The sequence below is a fragment of the Bos mutus genome, chromosome 6, assembly GCF_027580195.1.
Source record: "Bos mutus isolate GX-2022 chromosome 6, NWIPB_WYAK_1.1, whole genome shotgun sequence".
Taxonomy (NCBI): domain Eukaryota; kingdom Metazoa; phylum Chordata; class Mammalia; order Artiodactyla; family Bovidae; genus Bos; species Bos mutus.
Genome location: NC_091622.1, coordinates 2,915,239 through 2,939,705, shown reverse-complemented (window position 1 = coordinate 2,939,705; position 24,467 = coordinate 2,915,239). Strand labels below are relative to the sequence as shown.

The 24,467-nt window shown below is 40.8% G+C and overlaps 1 pseudogene; it reads right to left on the bottom strand.

The window, feature by feature from the left end:
• LOC138988261 (craniofacial development protein 2 pseudogene) overlaps nucleotides 1-24,467 on the bottom strand; it is a 31,251-nt pseudogene that overhangs the window by 5,275 nt on the left and 1,509 nt on the right.

Here is a 24,467-nt window from a genome sequence, read left to right as displayed (position 1 = left end):
TATCTCTTAGGATTTTAAATAGCTCACCTGGAATTCCATCACCTCCACTAGCTTTGTTCACAGTAATGCTTCCTAAGGCCCACTTGACTTCATGCTTCAGATTGTCTGGCTCTAGGTGAGGAACCACACCATCGTGGTTAGCAGAGTCATTAAGACATTTTTTTGTATAGTTCTTCTGTATATTCTTGCCACCTCTTCTTAATTTCTTCTGCTTCTATTAGGTCCTTATCATTTCTGTTCTTTATCATGCCCATTCTTGCATGAAATGGTCTCTTGATATCACTCAATTTCTTAAAGAGATTTCTAGTCTTTCCCATTTTATTGTTTTCCTCTGTTTCTTTGCATTGTTCATTGAAGAAGGCCTTCTTATCTCTCCTTGCTATTCTCTGGAACTCTGCATTCACTTGGGTGTATCGTTCCTTTCTCCTTTGCCTTTCACTTTGCTTCTTTCCTCAGCTATTTGTAAAGATCTTCAAACAACCACCTTTTCTTCTTGCATTTCTTTTTCTTTGGGAACGTCTTGGTCACTACTTCCTGTACAATGTTACAAATCTCCATCCATAGTTCTTCGGACACTTGTTTTACCAGATCTAATCACTTGAACCTATTCCCCACCTCCACTATAAAAGGGATTTGGGATTGTATAAAGGATTTGATTTAGATCACACTTGAATGACCTAGTGGTTTTCCCTGCTTTCTTTTATTCATGTTGTGTATTTATTCATTAAAATCAGATCAGATCAGTCGCTCAGTCGTATCCAACTCTTTGTGAACCCGTGAATCACAGCACACCAGGCCTCCCTGTCCATCCCCAACTCCCGGAGTTCACTCAGACTCACATCCATCGAGTCAGTGATGCCATCCAGCCATCTCATCCTATGTCATCCCCTTCTCCTTTTGCCCCCAATCCCTCCCAGCATGAGTCTTTTCCAATGAGTCAACTCTTCACATGAGGTGGTCAAAGTACTGGAGTTTCAGCTTTAGCATCATTCCTTCCGAAGAAATCCCAGGACTGATCATCAGAATGGACCGGTTGGATCTCCTTGCAGTCCAAGGGACTCTCAAGAATATTCGCCAACAACACAGTTGAAAAGCATCAATTCTTCAGCACTCAGCCTTCTTCACCGTACAACTCTCACATCCATACATGACTACTGGAAAAACCATAGCCTTGACTAGACGGACCTTTGTAGGCAAAGTAATGTCTCTGCTTTTGAATATGCTGTCTAGGTTGGACATAACTTTCCTTCCAATGATTAAGAGTCTTAAATTTCATGGCTGCAGTCACCATCTGTAGTGATTTTGGAGCCCAGAAAAATAAAGTCTGACTGTTTCCACTATTGCCCTATTTCCACTGTTTCCACTATTTCCCCATCTATTTCCCATGAAGTGATGGGACCGGATGTCATGATCTTCATTTTCTGAATGTTGAGCTTTAAGCCAACTTTTTCACTCTCCACTTTCACTTTCATCAAGAGGCTTTTGAGTTCCTGTTCACTTTCTACCATAAGGGTGGTGTCGTCTGCATATCTGAGATTATTGATATTTCTTCCGGCAATCTTCATTCCAGCTTGTGTTTCTTCCAGTCCAGCGTTTCTAATGATGTACTCTGCATAGAAGTTAAATAAACAGGGTGACAATATACAGCCTTGACATACTCGTTTTCCTATTTGGAAGCAGTCTGTTGTTCCATGTCCAGTTCTAACTGTTGCTTCCTGACCTGCATACAGATTTCTCAAGAGGCAGGTCAGGTGGTCTGGTATTCCCATTTCTTTTAGAATTTTCAACAGTTTATTGTGATCCACACAGTTAAAGGCTTTGGCATAGTCAATAAAGCAAAAATAGATATTTTTCTGGAACTCTCTTGCTTTTTCCATGATCCAGCAGATGTTGGCAATTTGATCTCTGGTTCCTCTGCCTTTTCTAAAACCAGCTTGAACATCAGGAAGTTCACAATTCACATATTGCTGAAGCCTGGCTTGGAGAATTTTGAGCATTACTTTACTAGTATGTGAGATGAGTGCAATTGTGCGGTAGTTTGATTATTCTTTGGCATTGCCTTTCTTTGGGATTGGAATGAAAACCGACCTTTTCCAGTCCTGTGGCCACTGCTGAGTTTTCCAAATTTGCTGGCATATTGAGTGCAGCACTTTCACAGCATCATCTTTCAGGATTTGGAATAGCTCAACTGGAATTCCATCACCTCCACTAGCTTTGTTCGTAGTGATGCTTTCTAAGGCCCACTTGACTTCACATTCCAGGATGTCTGGCTCTAGGTCAGTGATCACACAATTGTGATTATCTGTATCGTGAAGATCTTTTTTATACAGTTCTTCTGTGTATTCTTCCCACCTCTTCTTAATATCTTCTGCTTCTGTTAGGTCCATACCATTTCTGTCCTTTATCGAGCCCATCTTTGCATGAAATGTTCCTTTGGTATCTCTGAATTTCTTGAAGAGATCTCTAGTCTTTCCCGTTCTGTTGTTTCCCTCTATTTCTTTGCATTGATCGCTGAAGAAGGCTTTCTTATCTCTTCTTGCTATTCTTTGGAACTCTGCATTCAGATGTTTATATCTTTCCTTTTCTCCTTTGCTTTTTGCTCCTCTTCTTTTCACAGCTATTTGTAAGGCTTCCCCAGACAGCCATTTTGCTTTTTTGCATTTCTTTTCCATGGGGATGGTCGTGATCCCTGTCTCCTGTCCAATGTCACGAACCTCATTCCATAGTTCATCAGGCACTCAATCAGATATAGGTCCTTAAATCTATTTCTCACTTCCACTGTATAATCATAAGTGATTTGATTCAGGTCATACTTGAATGATCTAGTGGTTTTCCCTACTGTCTTCAATTTAAGTCTGAATTTGGCAATAAGGAGTTCATGGTCTGAGTCACAGTCAGCTCCTGGTCTTGTTTTTGCTGACTGTATAGAGCTTCTCCATCTTTGGCTGCAAAGAATATAATCAATCTGATTTCAGTGTTGACCATCTGGTGATGTCCATGTATAGAGTCTTCTCTTGTGTTGTTGGAAGAGGGTGTTTGTTATGACCAGTGCATTTTCTTGGCAAAACTCTATTAGTTTTTGCCCTGCTTCATTCCGTATTCCAAGGCCAAATTTGCCTGTTACTCCAGGTGTTTCTTGATTCCTACTTTTGCATTCCAGTCCCCTATAATGAAAAGGACATCTTTTTTGGGTTTTAGTTCTAAAAGGTCTTGGAGGTCTTCATAGAACCGTTCAACTTCAGCTTCTTCAGCGTTACTGGTTGGGGCATAGACTTGGATTACTGTGATATTGAATAGTTTGCCTTGGAAACGAACAGAGATCATTCTGTCGTTTTTGAGATTGCATCCTAGTAATGCATTTCAGACTCTTTTGTTGACCATGATGGCCACTCCATTTCTTCTGAGGGATTCCTGCCCGCAGTAGTAGATATAATGGTCATCTGAGTTAAATTCACCCATTCCAGTCCATTTCAGTTCGCTGATTCACAGAATGTCGACATTCACTCTTGCCATCTCTTGTTTGACCACTTCCAATTTGCCTTGATTCATGGACCTGACATTCCAGGTTCCTATGCAGTATTGCTCTTTACAGCATTGGACCTTGCTTCTATCACCAGTCACATCCACAGCTCGGTATTCTTTTTGCTTTGGCTCCATCCCTTCATTCTTTCTGGAGTTATTTCTCCACTGATCTCCAGGAGCATATTGGGCACCTACTGACCTGGGGAGTTTCTCTTTCAGTATCCTATCATTTTGCCTTTTCATACTGTTCATGGGGTTCTCAAGGCAAGAATACTGAAGTGGTTTGCCATTCCCTTCTCCAGTGGACCACGTTCTGTCAGATCTCTCCACCATGACCTGCCCATCTTGTGTTGCCCCACGGGCCTGGCTTAGTTTCATTGAGTTAGACAAGGCTGTGGTCCTAGTGTGATTAGATTGACTAGTTTTCTGCGAGTATGGTTTCAGTGTGTTTGCCCTCTGATGCCCTCTTGCAACACCTACCATCTTGCTTGTGTTTGTCTTACCTTGGGCGTGGGGTATCTTTCACGGCTGGTCTAGCAAAGCGCAACCATTGCTCCTTACCTTGGATGAGGGGTATCTCCTCACTGCCGCCCTTCCTGACCTTCAACGTGGGATAGCTCCTCTAGGCCCTCCTGCGCCCGCGCAGCCACGGCTCCTTGGACGTGGGGTTGGTCCTCCCGGCCACCGCTCTTGGCCTCGGGTGTGGGGGTGTGGGGTAGCTTCTCCTGCCCGCCGCCCCTGGCCTCGAGCCTGGGGCGTGGAGTTCTCCTCCCGGCTGCTGCCCCTGACCTCGGACGCGGGGTAACTCCTCTCGTCGCCGCCCCTGACCGCGGTTCACTCAGTTGTGCCCAACTCTGCCACCCCATGGACTGCAGCCTGCCAGGATACTCTGTCCATGGGGATTCTCCAGGCAAGAATACTGGAGTGGGTTGCCATGCCTTCCTCCAGGGGACCTTCCCAACCTAATGATTAAACCCAGGTCTCCCACACTGAAGGCAGATTCTTTACCATCTAAGCCACCAGGAAAGCCCTCTTCTATACATATGTATATGAAAACGAAAGTAAAAATATTATTTGCTCAGTGGAGTCTGATTCTTTGCCATCCAATGGACTGTAGCCCTTGTCCATGAAATTCTCCAGGCAAGACTATTGGAGTGGGCAGCCATTCCCTTCTCCAGCAGATCTTCCGAACCCAGGGATCGAACCAAGGTCTGCTTCCAGTGTATGTACATGTGAATATATATACAGATAGATAGGTAGATAGATTAGATATATGTTTTATATATCTATATATATATATCTTTATATATCTATCTCTATATATCTTTATATACATATGTTTATATAAGCATATATATGTTTTATATATCTATAGATATATATCTATATTTTTGTTATATATGTATATATATACATATGTATGTATAGATATATATTTATATATGCATATATATGTGTAATATATAAATATATATTAATCTTTTATACAATATAGAAAAATATTTTATACAAATATTTATGTGATATATAAATATATTATATGTATACATATATACATATATATGTATATACATTTATATATATATAACATATATATATATATATATATAAAAACATCTTTACTTTTTCATCTGTTGCACACTAAGTTTGTTTTAATTTCCTGGCAATTATAAATAGTGATGTTATGAACACTTAAATCCTTGTGTATTTTTGAATTAGTGGCTTAGTCTTTATATACATATATAGCCAGGAGTGGAATGGCTGGTTCATATTGCAGTGCTACTTTTAGTTTTGTAGGAAATCCGCATACTGCTTTCTGGAGTAGCCACACCAATTTATGTCCCCACCAATGGTATATGGGAGGTTACCTTTTCTCCACATTCTCACCAGCATTTATTATTTATGCTCATTTTGATCATGGCTATTCTTATAGGTGTGAGGTAATATTCCACTGTGGTTTTTATTTGCATTTCTCTGATTTTGAACAATGTTGAGCTATGTGTTTTTTTTTATTTTATTTTATTTTTAAACTTTACATAATTGTATTAGTTTTGCCAAATATCCAAATGAATCCGCCACAGGTATACATGTGTTCCCTATCCTGAACCTCCTCCCTCCTCCCTCCCCATACCATCCCTCTGGGTCGTCCCAGTGCACTAGCCCCAAGCATCCAGTATCGTGCATCGAACCTGGACTGGCATCTCGTTTCATACATGATATTTTACATGTTTCAATGCCATTCTCCCAAATCTTCCCACCCTCTCCCTCTCCCACAGAGTCCGTAAGACTGTTCTATACATCAATGTCTCTTTTGCTGTCTCGTACACAGGGTTATTGTTACCATCTTTCTAAATTCCATATATATGCGTTAGTATACTGTATTGGTGTTTTTCCTTCTGGCTTACTTCACTCTGAATAATGAGCTATGTTTTTGTGTGCCCATTGGCCTGCAGCATTTCCTCCTTTTGAAAAATGTCTATTCAGTTCTTCTGCTCATTTTTTAAATGGGTTGTTTATTTTTTGGATGTTGGATTGTATGAGCTGTTTTTATATGTTGGATATTAATGGCTTAAGTTATATCATTAGCAAATATTTTCTCCCATTCAGTAGGTTGTCTTTTCATTTTGTCACTCATTTCCTTTGCTGTGCAGATGTTTTTAAGTTTAATTAGTTTCCATTCATTCATATTTTGTTTTTATTTCCTTTACTTTAGGAGATTGATTTAAAAAGTATTGCTATGATTTATGTCATATATCTATCTATTACAGATCTTTGGTTTCCAGTTACCTTAAGTGCTTTTTTAGTAGCAGTTTCTCTCTATATATGTGAGTATTTTGAGTTGCTGATCTCTTGATTTCAAATGCATTTTTTAAACCCTGCATTTATACTCTCCTCCCCTCATGATTATTGTTTTTGATTTAATATTTTACATCTAATTGTTTTGTGTACACCTTAACTGCTTATTGTGGATACAGATGACTTTACTAATTTTGCCTTTTAACCTCTCTACTGCTTTTGTGTGTGAATGATTTTCTACCTTTATGTATGTTTACCTTTATCAGTGAGCTTTTCATTTTATAATTTTCTTGTTTCTAGTTGTGGCCTTTTCTTTTTCACCTTTAATATTTTTTGTAAAACTAGTTTGTTGGTGCTTAATTCTCTTAGCTTTTGCTTGTATGAAACACTTTTGATTTCTCCATCAAAACTGAATAAATGCTTGATTAGGTAGAGTATTCTTGGCTATAAGTTTTTCCCTTTCATCACGTTAAGTATATCATGCCACTTTCTTTTGGCCTACAGAGTTACCATTGAGAAAAGCAGCTGAGAGTCTTATGGGGATTCCTCTGTGTGTTATGGGCTTCCCTGGTGGCTCAGACGGTAAAGTGTCTGCCTGCAATATGGGAGACTGGGGTTTGATCCCTGGGTCAGGAAGATCCCCTGGAGAAGAAAATGGCAACTCATTCCAGTACTCTTGCCTGGAAAATTCCATGGACTGAGGAGCCTGGTAGGCTATAGTCCATGGGGTTGCAAAGAGTTGAACGCACCTGAGCGACTTCACTTTCACTGTTGCTTTTTCCCTTACTGCTTTTAATAGTCTCTCTTTATCTTTAATTTTTGTCATTTTATTTAAATGTGTCTTGGCATGTTCCTGTTGAGTTAATTCTGTGTGTAATCATTGGTTCATGGACTTGTGTGACTTTTTCCCTTCACAGGTTAGTGACGTTTTCAGCTATTACGTCTTTAAATATTTGCTCAGGCTCTTTCTCTCTCTCTTCTCCTCTAGGATTCCTATAATGTGAATATTAGTTTGCTTGATATTGCCTCAGAGGTCTCTTAAACAGTCTCATTTCTTTTTTTTTTTTTTCTCTTTTTTTCTTTTTTCCTGTTCATCAGCAGTGATTTCCACAATAGAGTCTTTATATGTTAGGCCTAAGAAGTGATGTCACTTATTAAAAACGAATGAGAAAAATAGGTTCAATATAGTTAATGAAATATTCTTTAATTATAAGTGTCTGTGTGGAAGAGGAAACTTCCTTTCATATACTCAAAAGATCTTGATCTTATCTTTAACAAAAATAGAAATTATTAAACTAATTATCATATGTTAGAAACACTTTATTTGTCCCTAGATACAGTTTAATCAATTCTGTTGATTTAACTCTAAAAACATTGCAAGTTAGGGAAAGATTCTTAAACAAGAACTGAGTACAGTGGACCCTCAAACAAGGTGGGGTTTAAGAGTACCTACTGCCCTTCACCCCTCAGTCTCCATAGCCCAAGTCTAAGTATCACTGTCTCTGCCTCAAAAACAAAGGAATTGCTCTAAGACTTACCCAAGGGCAGAAAATTGCAACGGTTTAGATAGAATCAGGACCTAGACCCCACTTCTTTTTATTTCTCATATTGTGATCCCTAATGGAACACTTCCCCCATACTTAAGTATCTGTAAAATGAAAATACTATATTGGAAAGAAAAGCCATGTATAAATGGGCCTGCACAGTTCAAATCCATGTTATTCAAGGGTCAACTGTGTATCTCAAAGCACAAGTATTTTTACATCTGACTATACCAGGTTAACAAATTTCTATATTAAAAAGAGTGCCAAAACCAAAATTAAAATATAAAAATGCAAATTCATATGAAGCCCTTAGAAGGGCTTAATATATGTTAATATTATCAGGGTGTTTTTTTTTTTTTTTCTCAATAGAATAATATAAACTCACAGAAAAGCTAAGTCCTATCTTTCTTCAATAATATTTAACTGAAGTATACATGCAGAGGGCCTCCCTGGTAGCTCTGATGGTAAAGAATCCGCTTGCAATGCAAGGGGCCTGGGTTCAACTCCTGGATCAGGAAGATCCCCTATAGAAGGGAATGGCTAACAAAAGTAAACAAAGTACTTTCCCAGTGTACAGCTTAATGAATTTCTACCAAGTAAGCGCACCTCTCCAGATCAAGAAATGAACATCATCAGATTTCAGAAGTCCACACAAACACACTCAATTATTTCCCTCCTTACTTCCCAGAGATAGCTGCATCTTATTATTTAAACCATAGTTCAGTTTCGCCTAGTTTTGAGCTCCATATAGATGGACTCATAGTTTTATAGTCTGTGTAAAAATTTCACAACTTTAATGACTAAAAACAATATGAATTTATTATCTCACAGTTTCCATGGGTCAGGAATCCTGCATTATGGGACTGGATTCTCTGCTCAGAGTCTCACATGACTGAAATTTGTCTGGATTCCTAGATTCTAAAGCTGACCTATATCAATAATAAAGTAGAAGTGTTCCAGAAGCCCATAGAGCTTTGCTAAAAATAAGAGCATTGATTCTAGGTCACATCTATTACAGGACAGAGCAGTACTTTTTTGACCAGCATTAGAGCACCATTATTATATAAAATTTATATTCATATATGGGTAGGAAAAATTCTCAAAGACTTGAAATTGACCCAAAATGTGTTCTTCTATTTTTTTTCTCACTCTTTCATCATTTCAGCACTCTCTTGATGCCCTGCAAGTTATGAGTACATAATAACAATGCAAAGATCCTTCCCCATAGAAATGCAAATCAGTTGTTCCAGGTGGAGAGTGGAATTGATTATTGCTTGTGAGTTGACTCATTGTGCATCTATTTGTAAATTTATTTCAGCATATCTTTTCCTATATATGTATTGCTTTTTGAATTTTCCTTTGAAACTGGTTGTAGCATCTTACTAATTTCATTTGACAAGGAGTTAAAATCTATGATGTGTTCATTTTATATTTATATTTTACCTTTTAAACTGTATTCTTCAATATAATTTAATAATAATTTGATCATTGTGCATTATATATATACTTATTTGTAGAAGCCAGGATTCAAAGATTTCTGTGTATTCCAATTTTGATTTAAGATAAATTTTTAGTCATTTTAATAATTAGAGTTCTTCATCAACAATGAAATTGGCCTTTATGTTATTGTTCTGATGGATGGCAGAGTCTGTTTACAAAGTCCATCTATAAGGCAGTTAACAGTGCAAATTTAATCTTATCAATTGTTTCTCTAAAACTTTTCAGTAATTTTCCATGACTCTTGTGATAAAATCCCACATATTAACTGGTCCCAATCTTCCTTTTCTGAAAGTTTTCCATGCTCCGTAGAACTTACCAGAAGATACTAGTCTTTTTTCAGTTTCTCAAACATAATATGTATATTCCTGAATTCAGAATCTTTGTATATGCTATTGATTCTGCCTGGAAAGCTATTCCCCACCATCTCCCTTTATTCCTTCCTATCTCCTGCCTCTTCTTTCCTTTCTCATTCTTTCCTGCCCACTTCCTTGCTTTATTCATTTGTATTCAACTTTTATATTTCAATTCAATTTCTCCCCCTTAGGCAAATCTTCCTAACTCCATCAGAATAAATTGGGTCCCTTAATAACACACTCTTGTCACCAGCTTTTTCTACTTTTTAGCATTTAGCCCACTTTATTATAGGTGGTGTGATTACTCACTTAGAACTAAACATCCTGGAGTGTGAAGTCAAATTGCATCACTACAAACGAAGCTAGTGGAGGTGATGGAATTCCAGTTGAGCTATTTCAAATCCTAAAAGATGATGCTATGAAAGTGCTACTCTCAATATGCCAGCAAATCTGGAAAACTCAGCAGTGGCCACAGGACTGGAAAAGGTCAGTTTTCATTCCAATCCCAAAGAAAGGCAATGCCAAAGAATGTTCAAACTCCCACACAATTCCACTCATCTCACATGGTAGCAAAGTAATGCTCAAAATTATCCAAGCCAGGCTTCAGCAGTACATGAACCATGAACTTCTAGATGTTGAAGCTGGATTTAGAAAAGGCAGAGGAACCAGAGATGAAGTTGCCAACATCTACTGGATCATTGAGAAAGCAAGAGAGTTCCAGAAAAACATCTACTTCTGCTTTATTGACTTCCCTGGTGGCTCAGGGGTTAAAGCGTCTGCCTGCAATGCGGGAGACCTGGAATCAATCCCTGGGATGGGATGATCTCCTAGAGAAGGAAATAGCAACCCACTCCAGTACTCTTGCCTGGAAAATTTCATGGACAGAGGAGCTTTGTAGGCTACAGTCCATGGGGTCGCAAAGAATCGGACACGACTGAGCAACTTCACTCACTCACTCCGCTTTATTGACTATGCCAAAGCCTTCGACTGTGTGAATCACAACAAACTGGAAATTTGTAGAGATGGGAATACCAGACCACCTGACCTGCCTCCTGAGAAACATGTATGCTGATTAAGAAGCAACAGTTAGAACTGGACATGAAACAACAGACTGGTTCCAAATCTGGAAAGGAGTACATCAAGGCTGTATTTTGTCACCCTGTTTATTTAACTTATATATAGAGTATATCATGTGAAATGCTAAGCTGGATGAAGCACAAGCTAGAATAAAGATTGCTGGGAGAAATATCAATAACCTCAGATACACAGATGATACCACCCTTATGGCATAAAGTGAAGAAGAACTAAAGAGCCTCAAGATGAAAGTGAAAGAGGAGAGTGAAAAAGTTGGCTTAAAGCTCAACATTCAGAAAACTAAGATCATGGCATCTGGTCACATCACTTCATGGCAAATAGATGGGGAAACAGTGACAGAATTTATTTTCAGTTCAGTTCAGTTCAGTCGCTCAGTTGTGTCCGACTCTTCGCAACCCCATGAATCACAGCACGCCTGGCCTCCCTGTCCATCACTAACTCCCGGAGTTCACCCAGACTCACGTCCATCGAGTCAGTGATGCCATCCAGACATCTCATCCTCTGTCATCCCCTTCTCCTCCTGCCCCCAATCTCTACCAGCATCAGACTCTTTTCCAATGAGTCAACTCTTCACATGAGGTAGCCAAAGTACTGGACTTTCAGCTTTAGCATCATTCCTTCCAAAGAAATCCCAGGGCTGATCTCCTTCAGAATGGACTGGTTGGATCTCCTTGCAGTCCAAGGGACTCTCAAGAGTCTTCTCCAACACCACAGTTCAAAAGCACCAATTCTTCAGTGCTCAGCCTTCTTCACAGTCCAACTCTCACATCCATACATGACCACAGGAAAAACCATAGCCTTGACTAGACGGACCTTTGTTGGCAAAGTAATGTCTCTGCTTTTGAATATGCTATCTAGGTTGGTCATAACTTTTCTTCCAAGGAGTAAGCGTCTTTTAATTTCATAGCTGTAGTTACCATCTGCAGTGATTTTTGGAGCCCCCCCAAAAATAAAGTCTTCCACTGTTTCCCCAGCTATTTATCATGAAGTGATGGGATCGGATGCCATGATCTTCGTTTTCTGAATGTTGAGCTTTAAGCCAACTTTTTCACTCTCCACTTTCACTTGCATCAAGAGGCTTTTTAGTTCCTCTTCACTTTCTGCCATAAGGGTGGTGTCATCTGCATATCTGAGGTTATTGATATTTCTCCCAGCAATCTTGATTCCAGCTTGTGCTTCTTCCAGTCCAGCGTTTCTCATGATGTACTCTGCATAGAAGCTAAATAAGCAGGGTGACAATATATAGCCTTGACGTACTCCTTTTCCTATTTGGAACAAGTCTGTTGTTCCATGTGCAGTTCTAACTGTTGCTTCCTGACCTGCATACAAATTTTTCAAGAGGCAGGTCAGGTGGTCTGGTATTCCCATCTCTTTCAGAATTTTCCACAATTTACTGTGATCCACATAGTCAAAGGCTTTGGCATAGTCAATAAAGCAAAAATAGATATTTTTTCTGGAACTCTCTTGCTTTTTTGATGATCCAGTGGATGTTGACAATTTGGTCTCTGGTTACTCAGCCTTTTCTAAAACCAGCTTGAACATCATGAAGTTCATGGTTCACTTATTGCTGAAGCCTGGCTTGGAGAATTTTGAGCACTACTTTACTAGCGTGTGAGATGAGTGCAATTGTGTGGTAGTTTGGGATTCTTTGGCATTGTCTTTATTTGGGATTGGAATGAAAACTGACCTTTTCCAGTCCTGTGGCCACTGCTGAGTTTTCCCAATTTGCTGGCATATTGAGTGAAGCACTTTCACAGCATCATCTTTCAGGATTTGAAATAGCTCAACTAGAATTCCATCACCTCCACTAGCTTTTTTTCATAGTGATGCTTTCTAAGTCCCACTTGACTTCACATTCCAGGATGTCTGGCTCTAGGTCAGTGATCACACCATTGTGATTACCTGGGTCATGAAGATCTTTTTTGTACAGTTCTTCTTTGTATTCTTGCCACCTCTTCTTAATATCTTCTGCTTCTGTTAGGTCCATACCATTTCTGTCCTTTATCGAGCCCATCTTTGCATGAAATGTCCCTTTGGTAGCTCTAATTCTCTTGAAGAGATCTCTAGTCTTTCCCGTTCTGTTGTTTTCCTCTATTTCTTTGCATTGATCGCTGAGGAGGGCTTTCTTATCTCTTCTTGCTATTCTTTGGAACTCTGCATTCAGATGTTTATATCTTTCCTTTTCTCCTTGGCTTTTCGCTTCTCTTCTTTTCACAGCTATTTGTAAGGGCTCCCCAGACAGCCATTTTGCTTTTTTGCATTTCTTTTCCATAGGGATGGTCTTGATTCCTGTCTCCTGTACAATGTCACAAACCTCAGTCCATAGTTCACCAAGCACTCTATCAGATCTAGGCCCTTAAATCTATTTCTCACTTCCACTGTATAATCATAAGGGATTTGATTTAGGTCATACCTGAATGGTCTAGGAGGATGTTGGAACCCACCAAATAAAGATACCCCACGTATCTTTGTAAAGATACAAAGGAGAAGCTGCAACAAGATGGTAGGACAGGCGAAATCAATATTAAAGCTAAGCCTAATACCTGCCAGAGACTCTTGGAGGGCACAAACAAAACCATGTGCACACCAGGACCCAGGGAATGCAACAATGACCCCCACAAGAGACTGAGCCAGACCTCCCTGAGTGCTTTAGGGCCTCCTGCAGAGATATGAGTCAGCAGTGGCCTGCTGCAAGGACAGAGCCACTGGCAGCAGCAGTGCTGGGAGGCAGAGTATGTGGCGTAAATCTTGGGAAGGTCTCCATTCGTCCCACCATAGAGCTGCCGAGTAGACAATCCACAAGCTGGAGTACAATTAACCAAAGAAGTTCTCGCTATAGGCCCTACAACAAACTTCCCAACCTGGGACCTGGCAAAGGGACTAGGAATTCTCAGGGAGTCTGACTTTAAAAGTCAGTGGGATTTGATTACAGAATTTCCACAGGACCGGGGAAACAGACTCTTGGAGGGCACAAGCAAAATCTTGTGTGAACCAGGACCCAGGAGAAAGGAGCAGTAACTCCGCAAGAAACTGAGCCAGATTTGCCTGTGAGTGTACAGAATTCTCCAGTGGACAGGTGGGTTGACAGTGGCCTGCCACAGGGTCAGGGGCACTGGCAGCAGCAGTCCTGGAAGGTGTAGCATGTTGGCACAAGTCCTCTTGGAGGAAGTCCCCATTAGGTTTAACAAGGACCACAGCCCTTCCATAGAGACTACAAGACTCCAGGACTGGGCCTCTCAGGCCAATTTACAGGGAAGGAGCACAGCCCCACCCAGAAGCAGATAACTGGATTAAAGATTTGCTGACCATGGCCCTGCACACCAGAGCAAGATCTAGTTTTCCTCACAGCCAGTCCCTTCCATGAGGGAGCTTGCACAAGCCTCTTACCATATCCATCAGAAGGCAAGCCAAATGAAAACCACAAGTACAGAAAACTAACCAAAATTATCACATGGATCACAGATTTGTATAACTCAATGAAACTATAAGCCATGCCATGTAGGATCACACAAGATGGATGGGTCTTGGTGGAGAGTTCTGACAAAATGTAGTCCACTGGAGAGAAGAATGGCAAACCACTTCAGCATTCTTGCCCTGAGAACGCCATGAAAAAGACAGAAAGATAGAACACTGAAAGATGAAAGCCCCCAGGTCGGTCAGATCAGATCAGATAAGTCACTCAGTCGTGTCCGACTCTTTGTGACCCCATGAATCGCAGCACTCCAGGCCTCCCTGTCCATCACCAACTCCCGGAGTTCACTCAGACTCACATCTATTGAGTCAGCGATGCCATCCAGCCATCTCATCCTCTGTCGTTCCCTTCTCCTCCTGCCCCCAATCCCTCCCAGCATCAGAGTCTTTTCCAATGAGTCAACTCTTTGCATGAGGTGGCCAAAGTACTGGACTTTCAGCTTTAGCATCATTCCTTCCAAAGAAATCCAGGGCTGATCTCCTTCAGAATGGACTGGTTGGATCTCCTTGCAGTCCAAGGGACTCTCAAGAGTCTTCTCCAACACCACAGTTCAAAAGCATCAATTCTTCGGTGCTCAGCCTTCTTCATGGTCCAACTCTCACATCCATACATGACCACAGGGAAAACCATAGCCTTGACTAGACGAGCCTTTGTTGGCAAAGTAATGTCTCTGCTTTTGAATATGCTATTTAGGTTGGTCATAACTTTCCTTCCAAGGAGTAAACGTCTTTTAATTTCATGGGTGCAGGTGTCCAATATAACTAGAGAAGAGCAGAGAAATACCTCCAGAAAACATGAAGAGGCTGAACCAAAACAAGAAGGACACCCAGTTATGGATGTGTCTGATGGTGAAAGTAAAGTCAAATACTGTAAAGAACAATATTGCATAGGAACCTGGAATGTTAGGTCCATGAATCAAGTTGTCAAACGGGAGATGGCAAGAGTGAACATCACCATTTTAGGAATCAGAGAACTAAAATGGACCAGAATGGGTGTATTTAATTCTGATGACCACTGTATCTATTACTGTCAGAAAGATTCCCTTAGAAGAAATGAAGTAACCCTCATAGTCAACAAGAGTCCAAAATGCAGTATTTGTGTGCAATCTCAAAAAAGACAGAATTATCTGGGTTTGTTTCCAAGGCAAACCATTCAACAACACAGTAATCCAAGTCTATGGACCAACCACTAATGCTGAAGAAGATCAAGTTGAATGGCTCTGTGAAGACCAATAAGACCTTCTAGAACTAACATCAAAAAAAGATGTCCTTTTCATCATAAAGGACAGGAATGCAAAAGATGGAGGTCAAGAGATACCTGGAGTAACAGGCAAGTTTGGTCTTAGAGTACAAAATTTTAAACAGGGAAAAGGTTAATAGAATTTTGCCAAGAGAATGCACTGGTCATAGCAAACACCCTCTTCAAACAACACAAGAGACGACTCTACACTTGGACATCACCAGATGGTCAATACTGAAATGAGACAGATTACATTCTTAGAGGCCAAAAGTGAAGAAGCTCTATACAGTCAGGAAAAACAAAGCTGGGAGCTGACTGTGGCTCAGATCACAAGCTCCTTATTACAAAATTTGGACTTAAATTGAAGAAAGTAGGGAAAACCACTAGGCCACTCAGGTATGACCTAAATCAAATCCCGTATGATTATACAGTGGAAGTGACAAATAGATTCAAGGGATTAGATATGAGAGTGCCTGAAGAACTATGGACAGAGATTTGTAACACTGTACAGTAGGCAGTGACCAAAACCATCCCAAAGAAAAAGAAATGCAACATGGCAAAATGGTTATCTGAGGAGACCTTACAAATAGCTGACAAAGGAAGAGAAGCAAAAAGCAAAGGAGAAAGAGAATGATAAATCCATTTAAAAGCAGAGTTCCAAAAAATAGCAAGGAGAGATAAGAAAGCTTTCCTAAATGAACAATACAAAGAAATAGAGGAAAACAATAGAATGGGAAAGACTAGAGATCACTTCAAGAGAATTAGAGATACAAAAGGAATATTTCATGCAAAGTGAAAGTGAAAATTGCTCAGGCCTGTCTGACTCTTTGCAACCCCATGGACTATAAAGTCCATGGAATTCTCCAGGCCAGAATACTGGAGTGGGTAGCCTATCCCTTCTCCAGCAGATCTTCCCAACCCAGGAACTGAACTGGGGTCTCCAGCATTGCAGGCAGATTCTTTACCAACTGAGCTATCAGGAAAGTCCAATTTTATGCAAGTATGGGCACAATAAAGGACAGAAACAGTATGGATTTAACAGAAGCAGAAGATATTAAGAAGAGATGGCAAGAATACACAGATGAATTATACAAAAAAAAAGGTCTTAACGACCTGGGCAACCACGATGGTATTGTCACTCACCTAGAGACAGACATCCTGGAGTGTAAAGTCAAGTGGGCCTTTTTACTGAGAACAAAGCTAGTGGAGGTGGGGAAATTCTAGCTGAGCTATTTAAAATCCTAAAAGATGATGCTATTAAAGTGTTGCATTCAAAATTCTAGCAAATTTGGGAAACTCAGCAGTGGCCACAGGACTGGAAAAGCTCAATTTTCATTTCAATCCCAAAGAAAGGCAATGCCAGAGAATGTCCAAACTACTGCACAATTGCACTCATTTCACATGCTAGCAAGGTAATGTTCAAAATCCTTCAAGCTAGGCTTTACAATACACGAGCTGAGAACTTCCAAGGGACAAGCTAGATTTGGAAAAGGTAGAAGAATGAGAGATCAAATTGGCAATATTAATTGGATCACAGAAAAAGCAAATAAATTCCAGGAAAACATTTGCTTCATTGACTACATTAAAGCCTCTGACTGTGTGGATCACAACAAACTGTGGAAAATTCTTAAAAAGATGGAAATACCAGACTACATTACCTGCTTCCTGTGAAACCTGTATGCAGGTCAAGAAGCAACAGTTAGAACCAGACATGGAACAATGGCCTGGTTCAAAATTGGGAAAGGTGTATCTCAAGGCTGTGTAATGTCATCCTGCTTATTTAACCTATATGCAGAGTACATCATGCAAAAATGCCAGGCTGGATGAAGCACAGGCTGCAATCAAGATTGCCAGGAGAAATATCAATAACATCAGATACAGAGATGACACCACCCTAATGGCAGATAGCAAAGAGGAACTAAAAGCTCTTGATGAAGGTTAAAGAGGAGAGTGAAAAAACTGGCTTAAAACTCAACATTCGCAAAGCTAAGATCATAGCATCCAGTTCTACCACTTCATAGCAAATAGATGGGGGAAAAATGGAAACAATGACAGATTTTATTTTCTTGAGCTCCAAAATCACTGTGGTTGGTGACTGAAACCATGAAATTAAAAGATGCTTGTTCCTTAGAAGAAAAACTATGAGGAACCTCCACAGCCTATGAAAAAGCAGAAGCATCACTTTGCTCACAAAGGTCCATATAGTCAAAACTATGGTTTTCTCAGTAGTCATGTACAGATGTGAGAGTTGGACTGTAAAGAAGGCTGAGCACAGAAGAACTGGTGCTTTAGAATGGTGGTGCTGGAGAAGACTTTTGAGAGTCCCTTGGACAGCAAGGAGATCAAATCTGTCAATCCTGAATGAAATCAAGATTGAATATCATTGGAAGGACTGATGCTGAAGCTGAAACTCCAGGACTTTGGCCACCTGATGGGATGAGCAGACTCATTGGAAAAGACATTGATGCTGGGAAAGTTTGAAGGCGGGAGGAACAGGGGACAACAGAGGCTGAGATGGTTGGTTGGCATCACTGACTCAATGGACATGAGTTTGAGCCAACTCCAGGAGATGGTGAACTACAGAGAAGCCTGGCATGCTGCAGTCGCAAAGAGTCAGACATGGCTGAGTGACTGAACGATAACAAAGGCATAAAGTTCACAGTAGAAGATTACAGGTCTCAAGGCCTCTTATCCCTTGTACCAACTCTATAACTTTTCTATTTTACTAGTGAGAAAACATAAGGGCCAAGGATTGAGCTTTGTCTAGGGCCTCTGAGTGGTAAAGGACATTGCTTTCCTTTGACGCCTTATTGTTTCCAACCTCATATGTTACTGACATCCAATCCCACTAGAAGTAACTTCTTCACTGTAAATTATTTGTGCAGTGCATTCTTCTGGATGCAGTTGATGAAGCTAGTCAATATTTTTTTGCCTTTACTTGGAAAGAGAAACATTCATCCATATACTGAAAACTAATAAAATGCTGTAAATCCATTATACATTCTCAACTGAAATAAAAAGGTACAACCTGAAGGTTGAGAAATTATGTTTTATTTTGAGGACATACTGAAGACTTAAGCCCAGAAGACACCCTGTCAGATAGCTCTGAGGGACTGATCTGAAGATGTAAGAGAGGAACCAGGATATATACATGTTATTGAAAAAAAAAATTCAAAAAACAAAAGAACTGTCCCCCTCCTTACAAAAAAAAAAAAAAAAAAACAGGTAGTTGAAATTCAAAAGATGATTGCTAATGAAAGAAAACCAGACATCTCAAGCTAATAAGTGTAACATTTTTCTGTGAGAGGGAAGACGCCACAGTCTAGGCACCCTGAGATCATCCCTTTGATGTGCACTTTAACTCTCTAGGGCCTGTGTCAGGCTTTTCTCCATCCTAAATCCTCTCAAGATGCACATTCTGGGGTTGCTGTAGTGGCTGATAGTTTGAATGCTAAAGCATCCCTTTGTTTACTGATGTAGCAGGCAATATTTTTCGTTCACAACATCAATTTTAAAAAAAGAAAAGGAAAGAAAAAGAAAAAAGAGTACAAATGTAGAATCAGACCTACCTAGGGTGACATGCCAACTCCTATCTTACAAGCTCTGTGATCGTGGGCATCTTTATTAACCTATTTAAGCCTGTTTCTTTGTGTATGCTGCTGCTGCTGCTAAGTTGCTTCAGTCGTGTCTGACTCTGTGCGACCCCATAGACGGCAGCCCATCAGGCTCCACAGTTCCTGGGATTCTCCAATCAAGAACACTGGAGTGGGTTGCTATTTCCTTCTCCAATGCACGAAAGTGAAAAGTGAAAGGGAAGTCGCTCAGTCGTGTCCGACTCTTCGCGACCCCATGGACTGCAGCCTACCAGGCTCCTCTGTCCATGGGATTCTCCAGGCAAGAGTACTGGAGTGGAGTGCCATTGCCTTCTCCGTCTTTGTGTATAAAAGAGGATAATGATACTTTGTGTGTGTAAGTTGCTCCATCATGTCTGACTCTTTGTGATCCCATGGGACTATAGCCTGCCAGGCTCCTCTGTCCATGGAATTCTCCTGGCAAGAATACTGGAGTTGTTAGCCATTTCCTTCTTCAGGGGATCTTCCCCACCCAGGGATCAAACCCAGGTTTCTGATATTGCAGGCATATTCTTTACCATTTGAACCACCAGGGAAGTCCCTAATGATACACTGCAAAGATTAAATATGATGCTTATAAACAGATTAGCATCATGATTGGTACCTGAGAACTATCAGGTCTCAAGGTATGTGGAGTTCTATCTTCCTGTTTAAAATCAAAGGGAGGGGAGGAAAGCAAGAACAGGGAAATAACTTATTTTTTTCATAATTTTATGCTTCAGACTTACTTACTCTTATTTAGTGCTTTATCCACAATGCTTGGAGTAATTGTGTTCTTATATTTATTTCCTATGTTAAGAATGATGCTTTTAAATTTATTTATTTTTTAATTGAAGGATAATTGCTTTACAGAATTTTGTTGCTTTTTGTCAAACCTCAGCATGAATCAGCCATGAAAGTGAAAGTTGCTCAGTCGTGTCTGACTCTTTGCTACCCCATGGACTATACAGTCCATGGAATTCTCCAGGCCAGAATACTGGAGTGGGTAGCCTTTCCCTTCTCCAGGGGATATTCTGAACCCAGAGATGCTACCCAGGTCTCCCAAATTGCAGACAGATTCTTTACCAGCTGAGCCACAAGGTAAGCCCAAGAATACTGGAGTGGGTAGCCTATCCCTTCTTCAGCAGTTCTTCCCAACCCAGGAATTGAACCAGGGTCTTCTGCATTACAGGTGAATTCTTTACTAACTGTGCTATCAGAGAAGCCCATGACAAACCTAGACAACACATTAAAAAGAAGAGACATTGCTTTGACGACAAAGGTCCATCTAGTCAAAGCTACGGTTTTTCCAGTAGTCATGTATGGATGTGAGAGTTGGATTATAAAGAAACCTGAGCACCAAAGCACTGATGCTTTTGAACCGTGGTGTTGGAGAAGACTCTTGAGAGTCCCTTGGACTGCAAGGAGATCCAACCAGTCAATCCTAAAGGAAATCAGTCCTGAATATTCATTGGAAGGACTGATGGTGAAGATGAAGCTCCAATTCTTTGGCCACCTGATGAGAAGAACTAACTCATTAAAAAGACCCTGATGCTGGAAAAGATTGAAGGCAGAGGAGAAGAGGACAGCAGAGGAAGAGATGGTTGGATGACATTACTGACTAGATGGACATGAGTTTGAGCAAGCTCCGCGAGTTGGTGATGGACAGGGAGGCCTGGCATGCTGCAGTCCATGGGGTAGCAAAGAGTCGGACATGACTGAGCGACTGAATTGAGCTGAACTTAGTTGTTCCACTTGTCCAAATTACCACCCAGGGAAGCCTGTTCATATTGGTCTTAGACATTTTAAACTACCTCACGGACAATTTCCTGGTGGCTCAGATGGTAAAGTGTCTGCCTGCAATGTGGGAGACCTGGGTTCAATCTCTGGGTCAGGAAGATTCCCTGGAGAAGGAAATGGCATTCGACTCCAGTTCTCTTGCCCAGAAAATTCTATGGACAGAGGAACCTTGTAGGCTACAGTCCATGGGGTTGCAAAAGACTCGGACATGACTGAGCAACTTCACTTCAATGGACAATTCAAGGTCTGGAAAATGAATTTCACATAACTTCCTTGTCTTATGGATAGAAATATTTTTAGTCATGGAGTGTATGTTTTCACACTGCACTGAAGCCTTCCTTTGCAGACAGGCTACTGCCTCTTCTGTGGCTAAGGTCCTTTGTACCCCTACCTGAGGAACTCCTCTCAGACTTCATAGTGATGGAGCAACCCATTGTACCAGCCAGGTACTTTGACAAGTCTGTGCTATTTTGCCAGTTTTTCAGCACTTTCAGTGTGCTTTCCTCAGCCCTCGGTTTAACACATTAAAGGCATTACTGGAAGACTCAGTTGGCAGCATTTATAGAGGTACTCCAACTCCTTTGGCCACAAGCATTGCTGTTGGTCCTTCTAAAGTTCAGATCCACTTGCTTTGGACACTCAGCTTCGAGGATGGTCAGAGGATGCCCGATGCACCTTGGCTCCTGCTTCTTTTGCTGCTGCTGCTGCTAAGTTGCTTCAGTCGTGTCTGAGTCTGTGAAACCCCATAGATGGAAGCCCACCAGGCTGCCCCATCCCTGGGACTCTCCAGGCAAGAACACTGGAGTGGGTTGCCATTTCCTTTTCCAATGCATGAAAGTGAAAAGTGAAAGTGAAGTCGCTCAATCGTGCCTGACTCTTAGCAACCCCATGGACTACAGCCTACCAGGCTCCTCCATCCATGGGATTTTACAGGCAAGAGTACTGGAATGGGGTGCCATTGCCTTCTCCGCCTGCTTCTTGTGAGCCCTAACTAATAAAGGGGAGAAACTCCAATAGTATAAAGGCTACTTGCTTCTATTAAAAATAGCCATGTTTTGGTAGAACAACATTTTCAGAGTGTGCCCTTGAGAGACAAAAACCCTAAGCTTCACGCTTAGTAGAAACTGAAGACTTCATCTGTTGGGGAAGCTCTAGTAGAACACTCCTCAACCTCGGTGGAAAGGTTACTATCAGGTATTGCTTATCAAGTCTTGTGGAGCCAAACTGCAGGGCAGACTCCTGGATCCACATGACACACCTACAGGAAGCCCAGAACCCTGACTGGAGCTGCATGTACTCTGGTGACTTCAAAGTAGAGATTTCCTGGAGCTGAAACAGATGACACTGGATGAGACAAGTTTCCCAAGATATCCAGACTAAGCCTGTTGGAAGTTTGTCACCAAACCTTTGCAGATGACATAGCACTTCAGATGATCTCCAGTGTCTACACTCTTGATAACATCAGTTCAGTTCAGTCACTCAGTCATGTCCGACTCTTTGCTACCCCATGGACTGCAGCATGCCAGGCCTCCCTGTCCATCACCAACTCCCAGAGCTTGCTCAAACATATGTCCATTGAGTCAGTGATGCCATTCAACCATATTATCCTCTGTCGTCCCTTTCTCCTTCTGCCTTCAATCTTTTCCAGCATCAGGGTCTTTTTAATGAGTCAGTTCTTCACATCAGGCAGCCAAAGAATTGGAGCTTCATCTTCAGCATCAGTCTTTCCAATGAATATTCAGTACTGATCTCCTTTAGGATTGACTGGTTGGATCCCATTGGGATTGGATGCCATGATCTTAGTTTTTTGAATGTTGAGTTTGAAGCCAGATTTTTCACTCTTCTCTTTCACTTTCATCAAGAGGCTCTTTAGTTCTTCTTCACTTTCTACCATAAGGGTGGTGTCATCTGCATATCTGAGGTTATTGGTATTCCTCCCAGCAATCTTGATTCCAGCTTGTGCTTCATCCAGCCAGCATTTTGCATGATGTACTCTGCATATAAATTAAATAAACAAGGTGACAAAATACAGTCTTACCGTACTCCTTTCCCAATTTGGAACCAGTCTATTGTTCCATGTCCAGTTCTAATTGTTGCTTCTTGACCTGTATACACCTTTCTCAGGAGACAGATAAGGTGCTCTTGAATTCCCATCTCTAAGAATTTTCCACAGTTTGTTGTGATCCACAGTCAAAGGCTTTGGCCTAGTCAATAAAGCAGGAGTAGATGTTTTTCTGGAACTCTCTTGCTTTTTCAATGATCCAACAGATGTTGGCAATTTGATCTCTGGTTCCTCTGCCTTTTCTAAATCCAACTTGAACATCTGAAGTTCTCAGTTCATGTACTATTGAAGTCTGGCTTGGAGAATTTTGAGCATTACTTTGTTAATGTGTGAGATGAGTGCAACTGTTTGAACATTCTTTGGCGTAGCCTTTCTTTGGGATTGGAATGAAAACTGACCTTTTCCAGTACTGTGGCCACTGCTGAGTTTTCCAAATTTGCTGGCATATTGATTGCAGCACTTTTACAGCATCATCTTTTAGGACTTGAAATAGCTCAACTGGAATTCCATCACCTCCACTAGCTTTGTTCATAGTGATGCTTCCTAAGGTCCACTTGACTTCAAACTCTAGGATGTCTGACTCTAGGTGAGTGATCACACCATGATGGTTTTCTGGGTCATTAAGCTCTTTTTTGTACAGTTCTTCTGTGTATTCTTGCCACCTCTTCAAATATTTTCTGCTTCTCTTATGTCCATACCATTTCTGTCCTTTATTGTGCCCATCTTTGTATGAAATGTTCCTTGGTACCTCTAAACTTTTTGAAGAGATCTCTAGTCTTTCCCATTCTATTGTTTTCCTCTCTTTCCACTGATCACTGAGGAAGGCTTTCTTATCTCTCCTTGCTATTCTTTGGAACTCTGCATTCTGAGGGATATATCTTTCCTTTTCTCCTTTGCTTTTCACTTCTCTTCTTTTCTCAGCTATTTGTAAGGCCTCCTCAGACAACCATTTTGCCTTTTTTGCAGATCCAGAATTACAATTCTCTGCTGATCCTGATCCATCTTTGCTGAAGAAATATCAGTCATTTCTTTCAGATCAACATCAATATGATATCTACTTTCTTCGATTCCTGGTTCTCTTTAAACTTCCAGTTCATTTGCCATACTCATTGTAAAGCCTTCTTTACTCTCTATTGTTTTCTGTTTAGTATTACTTTGGTTTATCTGTCTTCTGTAGTGCATGCCTGTGCTACAATACAGTTCTCTACTAAAGTACTTATCCCTTGTTTTCAACTTGTCTTTTCTACTAAAGTGTTAGCTAGTTAAGGGCAGGGCCTGTGTTTAAATCACCTTTCTATTTGCCCAGTTCATGATGTAAGCATGGGCACACTAGTAAGTAAATGATCACTGAGTGAACAAATAGGTGTCTGGATTGTTCCTAAACCTAGGCTTCTGGTCTTGACCTTTCTATTCAATTCCCCTCAAAGGACTATGGGTATTTTTCAATTGTCCAGTTTTTCCTCAAATTCAATA